The sequence below is a fragment of the Gossypium hirsutum genome, chromosome A03, assembly GCF_007990345.1.
Source record: "Gossypium hirsutum isolate 1008001.06 chromosome A03, Gossypium_hirsutum_v2.1, whole genome shotgun sequence".
NCBI lineage: Eukaryota > Viridiplantae > Streptophyta > Magnoliopsida > Malvales > Malvaceae > Gossypium > Gossypium hirsutum.
The window spans coordinates 97630247-97638672 of NC_053426.1; positions in this window are offsets into that span (position 1 = coordinate 97630247).

Below are 8426 nucleotides of genomic sequence, written 5' to 3' on the forward strand. Positions count from 1 at the left end.
CTCTTGTAACTGAGACTTTTATTATTTTAATTCTTTCGGAGCCATTCGATACGGAGCTATCGGTATCGGAGTAGTTCCCGGAATTAACTCAATACCAAACTCAACTTCTCGGATCGGAAGAATTCTCGGAAACTCATCAGGAAACACATTTGGATATTCACAAACAACTAGCACTGATTCAATCTTCTTTTCAGTCACTTTCGTGTCAAGCACATAAGGTAAATAAGCTTCGCAACCATTTCTCACATATTTTTAAGCTAACATCATTGAAATCACTGTTGGCAATCCATTCAAATCATCTAATTCAATCCGGATAATCTCATTACTTTGACATATCAAATCAATCATCTTTTGTTTGCAATTCACAACACCATCATGCAACGCTAGTCAATCCATACCCAGGATTATGTCAAACTCGTCAAATGGTAATAACATTAAATTGACCGAAAAGCAATTATATCGAATTATCAATGGACAATTCTTGCAAACTTTATCAACCAATACACACTTGCCTAAGGGGTTCAATACTCTAATTGTAACACCCCGTACCCGAGACCGTTGCCGGAGTCGGACACGAGGGGTTCACAGACTAAATTCGCTTACTATCGCAGTCCATTTTAAAAATTTCCAGGCAGTTAGCTAACTGCGTCACTGTCACCTTAAAAATCATATCTTGAGTTTCACAACTCGAAAATCAGTTTCGTAATTTTTCCCTGAAACTAGACTCATATGCCCATCTACATATTTTTTTCTAGAATTTTTGGTTGGACCAATTAGTATAGTTTATTAGTCAAAGTCTCCCATATTACAGGGATCGACTACACTGACCTTTGCGCATTACGACTTGCATATCTCCCTGTACAGGGCTTCAATACTGATGTCGTTTGTTTCAATAGAAACTAGACTCAAAAGGGAATCTATGCATATATGGCATGACTTCTAATTATCTCTGGTTAATTTATAATGAATTTCCAAAGTCAGAACCGGGAATCCAGAAACCGTTCTGGCCCTGTTTCACGAAAACCTAATTATCTCTTAACATACAACTCATATGACCATTTCGTTTCTTCCATATGAAAATAGATTCATCAAGGTTCGATCACATAATTTATCCACTATTTAATTCCATTCCTACTATTTTTAGTGATTTTTCACATCCACGTCACTGCTGCTGCCAGCATCTGTTTTTAAGGTAAACTTTACCTATTTCATGATCCTCCATGGATCAACTAGAGTTTGTCATACATATTCCAAAGGTAATCAAGAATAACCCTTCCCATGGCTAACCGTTACCAACATTTCCATACCTCTCGACGGACAACATACAAAACGATTATAATGCTACGATCAAAGTATATTTAAGCCATTTTCGCATGGCTATCCAAATTTACACAAAACCGAAGGGTACATGACCAACAACAAAACGGGTAGTCCTATACATGCCATTTCAAAGTTCAACCAAAATTGTACCAAAAGGGGGCTTTGATAGTGTGGGAGACTTCGACTTCCAAAAATCCCGAGTCCGATAGCTAAAGAACCAAAATCTATAAACAGAGAATCAAAGAAACGGAGTAAGCATTAATTGCTTTGTAAGTTTTGAGCAAAGAATTTAGACACAACCAAAGTATAGCATTCATGTAGCTAAACAGATAATTTCATATGCACAAATTTTCAATATCATACTTACTTCACATTACCAACCCTTATATTCATACACAAAGATTAACTTAGCCAAAGGCCGGTAGCTCATTTATCAACTGAGCGAATACTTATTTGTAAGGGCTCAACTAATTCAAAGCACATACGAAACATACCTCAATGCTGGGATGTTACAAGCGTATTAACTGAAATTTTTACAGCAAGATCGTTCATTCCCGAATCACATACCTTCAGAATTTAACCGGATATAGCTACTCGTTCAAATGCCTTCGGGACATAGCCCGGTTATAGTAACTCGCACAAATGCCTTCGGGACTTAACCCGGATTTAGTAACTCGCACCAATGCCTTCGGGCTTAGCCCGGAATTAGTAACTCGCACAAATGCCTTCGGATCTTAGTCCGGATATGGTCACTTAGCACAAAGCCTTCGGGACTTAGCCCGGACATCATTCGAATAACCATGCACATTTAACAATAAATCATGACACATTCGTATTTCATTTTCATTAGCAAAACTCAAACACAAGACACTTATCACTCTTGCAATTTCGGCTCAATAGCCACACACAAAGAGCATGATTTTGATTTGCTTAAAACATGATCTAATCAAATCATAATTTAAGCTCTATTACTCAAGAACTTACCTCGGATGTGGTCGAGCGATTTCGACAGCTATTCGATAACTTTTTCCTTTCCCTTATCCAACTGTGGTCCTCTAAGCTCTTGAGCTAATTCAAACAAATTTAACTCATTAAAGTCTCATTTTGCTAGCTTATGGCCGAATATGACAAGGAGTTTGATAGGTCATATGGCCACCTTTTAGCTCAAATACACAATGGTCATACGCATTTTTAATCACATCAAGCAATTTAATACAATTCATTCTAACATCAAAAGAGAAGCTCAAGGTACTTAGCCCATATATGCATTAGACATTAGAGTCACATATGTACGAAATCACGAATCGAATTCAACATACTAGCTAATATTTCCCCTTAGCCGAATTTTCTAAGTCAAGCTCAAGCCATCAATAGGCTACCTATGGCCGAACATACACATCAACTTATGTACTCATTCATGTGGCCGAACATACATGTCTATGTTGAGGCCGATTGCAACACTCAATACATTCTACAAGTATGGTCACTTGTATTGACTAAACACCATTTTGTTTCAAGTTCAAAACTTGGCCCATACACATATATACACTAGTAAAGCATCCTCTCCCTTTCCATCAATTCAACACATGCATTACTCATTAATATACAAAAATTATATTCGGCCTTAGCACACAACTTGCTAGCCGATTCTTCTTCATCTAGCAACTAATGCACATATGTGCTCATTTGTTAGACTCTACTTCATCTAACAACAACCATATTTTCCCTTCTACTTCCTACCATGGCCAAATGCATCACAACACCATACCATTTCAATTTTTGGTCATGGTTAAACAAAGAACTTAATGTCTCACTCAAAAATGCTAAAAAGAAGATTCAAGAATCATCAATCCACTATCACATGCACCATTACAAAGCTTCACTTTTAGCATGCAAATGATATCAACACCAATCCACCTTGGCCGAATATCATCTCCATGACATAGTAAAGATTTGAACCATGGGCTATTTAGAACTCAAGCTAACTACTAAAACATGCATGCATCTCATGGAACATCATCAAACATACCTTAGTCTATCAAACCACCATAGCCGATTTCCTCAAAGCTCTTTTTCCTTCTTTTTCTTTCTCCTATTCGGCCAAGAACAACATGAGAGCTTTTCTCTTCTTTTTTTTTTGTCATGCATGAGAATGATGAACACATTTTTTTCTCTTTGTTTTCTTCCTTCAATTTCTTATTAGTTTATTGCCCATGCTTCTTATTTTATTCTTCCATTAACACAACATGTTTCATGACATGTTTTGCCCATCATCCCTTGTCATGGCCGGCCACTAGTACTTAAATGGGGGGAAATTGACATGCAAGTCCACCCCTTTGATTACATGCACTTTTAGGCCACTTGCATTTGCCTAGCACATTTCTAAATTTTCTCACATAAGTCCTATCAACTAAATTCACATGCAATTAACTAAATCGAAGCTTAAAACTTTCACACATTTATATTCACATATTTTAGGCAATAATTATCACATTCAAATAATTTGGTGACTCGGTCTAGCGGTCCCGAGACCGCTTTCCGACTAGGGTCACTTTAGGGCTGTCACACTAATTACAAATTCAGTAGACTTTACAGGCCAAGTCTTACTGGATACTAAATTCACACATATATATGAATGAGTAGACCCTGGATCTATCAATGCAATAACTTTAGTATCATAGAGAGTAAAAGTAACAGTAATAACATCTGGAGATGATGCTTCTTCGTGTGCGTGAATAGTGTAGGCTCGTGCAGGTGCTCTAGCATTAGATCTCACAGCAGTGTCTCATGTCGCACCTCTATCACCACTCAAATTTCTCATGTTTCTAGGTGGTCTACCTCTAACTGCGGTGTTACCCGGCCTTGTGTTCTGAGCATTATCTTTTTCAACTAACCTAGGACAATCTTTAATAAATGATCTTGTGAACCACAACTGTAACAAGTTCTATTATTACTTTTTCCCCAACAATCTCCAAAATGTCATCTTCCACATTGTTGACACTCAAGCTTAACATCTTTTACGTTACCAACACTCGATACTAATGTGACTTGAGCTTTAGGATTGGTAAATTGCTTTCCATGATCCCTATTTTGATATCCCCCAGAAGATGTCGATTGGTTAAAGTAATCTATTAATTTCTTCGACAAGGAATGATAAGATTTATTCATCGATCTCTTCCTTGAATCTTTTACCTTTGAATAAGCTTTTCTCCTTTTTTTGTTGAGATCTTCGGCTTTACAAGCCCTCTCAACCCATACTATAAATTCTTTCAGTTCAAGTATCCCAACTAACAGCTTCATATCTTCGTTCAATCCATCAACAAATCTTTTACACATGATCTCTTCAGTGACAGTCATTCGACCCTGTTTCAATTCTAGAAACTCTTTATGTTTCTGATCGAGGAATCTCTGACTTATGTACTTTTTTCGGAACTCGGTCTGAAAGAATTCCCAAGTAACCCGTTCTCTAGGAACCACTGATGTCAACGTTTTCCACCAGTGATATGCATTATCTCTAATCAAAGATATTACACATTTTATACATTCATCTGGAGTACAAAACAATTATCGAATACTCTGATAGTGTTCTCGAGCCAGAACTCAGCTTTCTCAGCATCATCATTAATGTAGCCTGAAACTTTTCAGCCCCGTGTTTACGAATCTTATCAACAGGTGGCTTACTTAATTGAATAGGATCTATTACTTGTGGCACAATCGGGGACTTGTTGGGGAACCGGTAGGGGTGGAGGTTCTTGAACAGCCAGATTCGTTCAAATGAATTTCATGAACCACTCACTCATTATTTGGAAGAAGGCTTGCTTAGCCTCCCCTCCCTGACTATTAGAAATAGGCCTAGAATCAGTTGGTGTTGCCCGTTGAGCGGGAACGAGAGCATTGCTTTCCACATCATTAGCTATAGCTCGATCGGGGTCCATTTGCTATACAAAGAACACATTTTTAAATGCCAGGAATCATCACACTATCGCAGTTTATATATATGACATGTATAGCTAGACTCTTGCACACTATGTTAATCCTAGAATCGACTAAACTGTAGCTCTGATACTAATAAAATGTAACACCCCTAACCCGTATCCGTCGTCGGAATAATGTTACGAGGCATTACCAACCATATCACATCATTCACAAACAAATTCCATGCACTGTTCACATATATCATCATATCTCATTCGTTCATAAACACATTGTCCCTTTTATAGTCTACGAGACCTTAAAACATATTTTAAAAAGGTTCGGGACTAAACTGATAACATTTACCAATTTTAAGAAACTTAAAAAGTTTTCAAACATTTAAGGGTCACATGTGTAACACCCCTAACTCGTATCCGTCACTGAAATAGGGTCACGAGGCATTACCGAACAAAAATACAATTCCAAATAAACACACATTTATACAAGCCATATTCATATATATAAAGCATAACTTCAATTAAAATAATAAGCGTGATTTCAATAATCATAATATAATGTACAAATCATATTAAAAACATTTCAATGGTATTCGAATACCTAGTAGAAACCAAACAATTTAAACAATTCACATGGTACTTTATCCGTTAGCATATGCATATACTATTATCAACTTCACCAAATAGTCATATATATATGTATCATACATTAAAATATAAGTCAATAATAAACCTCAACCGAAACACATCGAACAACCCTGTTTACTACACTTAAACCAAATTCATATATTCAACGTCATATTTATATCAAACCGATACATCATATACTTACATATATAAGTGCAAAAGCCAAATCATTAATCAACATTTTCATTACCTAAATTCACATCTCACTGAATATACTTGTCAACCAAATTAAACTAATACTATCTTTACAAGTCATAAATTATACATATCATTATTATAAACCATTATATATCATATGGCCGAGACACAAAAATAAACTTCACAAACATCATATACCTTAGATACATTTCAATATAAGCTCAAACCAAGACCAAATATATATATAAATACAACCATTAGCATTATATTCAACCAAAATTCACATAAATATGAATATAAATGCCAAACCAATAGTCAAATATGTTCAACAACTCATATCACATTTATTCAAATATTCTTATTAACTCATTTTAAATCATTACTAACACATATAAAACAAAGTTTAATCATCTTAACCAAAGGTAGCCAACAACCATAATTCATTTGGTTATATATATATCATAGTCGATTCATTCATGCCATATTTGAAATCATCAACCAACCTCAATATACAAACACATATCACAATTTCTAGTCATCCATGGCACCTATCATAATAACCAAAATGAACTTAATCCATAATTTAATCAAAACCAAACTCAAGCATAGAGGTTAAGCCATATTTGCATGGCTTAAATTATACAAAACCAAAATTCAACATTTCAACTATAATCTAGCCTATACATGCCATAGGTTCGAATATTCAACTTATAAAATACCGAAGACAGTCGATAGTGTTATAAGCTTTGCTGACAATCCCCGAGCTCATAACTTGAATCCATAATCTATAAAACAAAAACAAATATACACACACAGAGTAAGCTTTTATAACTTAGTAAGTCATAAGCAAATAAACAACCCAATGATATAATCAACTCAAATATACTAAACCAAATTATATTATTACTACCACATTTAGTCTCAAGCTACAAATTTCATAATTGACATGTTTTCATACATAAATGTCACCTTGGCCGAATGCTCATATAGTTAAATTAACAAATTATCATTCAACTTCCAAAGCCAAAATGTCATTACATAAACAAATACACATACACTCATATACACAAGCTCATGATTCAAAATATAACTTCAAACACATATACCAAATATATGGCCAAATCTTCATGACCATATACATACATATTCAAAGAACATTTCAATAATATTCATACTATATATTCACAAAGCTGAATACACTTACCATGTTCACATTCATTCTTCCTTAACTTCATACATGATTTGCAAAAAATATTAAGTAACTTACTTACCTTATTTCAAGTAGGTAATAAAGTAATTCATAGCTAATCATTTCAGCTCATATTACACATTCGATTACAACTTATCATTGCCCGATGAACCATTCAGAATTGGGTAGGATACTCGGATAATCACATATATCGTACAATGCCAACGTCCCAGACATGGTTTTACATGTAATCACATATCGATGCCACTATCCCAGACAGGGTCTTACTCACACACATATATCAGAGTCACATATCGATACCAACGTATAAAACATGGTCTTACTCGCACACATATATCGGAGTCACATATCGCTGCCAACGTATAAAACATGGTCTTACTCTCATACATATATCGATGCCATGGTCTTACTTGCACATCACATATCAGAATCCTATTTCATGACATATGTATCCTAGCTATTCCTATGGTTCATACGGGGCTTTTGGACGTCGTATCTCAGTCGAATCGAACTCACAAACATAGTTGCCAAGCTTGTATACATTCGGCTATTATAAATATATATTCACATATTTCATTCTAGTATATATATTTTGCATTTAATTAAAATTAACAACGTCTATATTTACTTATAAAACTTACCTCGGACAATGAAAAATGAAACAGGACAACTAGTCGACAACTTTAGTTTTCCCCCGATCCAAATCTAATTTCTTTGGTTCTTGATCTAAACATATTCAAATTAAACTCATTCAAACATATTTTCATTCAATTTAGTCCAAAAACACATAAATGGGAAAATTACCATTTTACCCCTAACATTTTACACTTTTTACAATTTAGTCCAAATTGCACAAAACACAAAACATGCAAAATTTTCACACACCATGCTTAGGCTGAATATTCCTAGTGTTCATATAAGTCCATATATTTCATTTATTTCACATTTTAGTCCCTAAAATTATTATTTTTTTCAATTTAGTCCTAATTACTCAAAATCATCAAAAACTCCAATACAAAACATGTTAACCCAAAACTTATCTTTCATATTTCATCATCAAACAACAAAAATCACAAGCTTTCAACAATGTCATTTCTCAAAATATTCATCAAAAAAAATTCAAGCATGGGTCTAGAAGATAA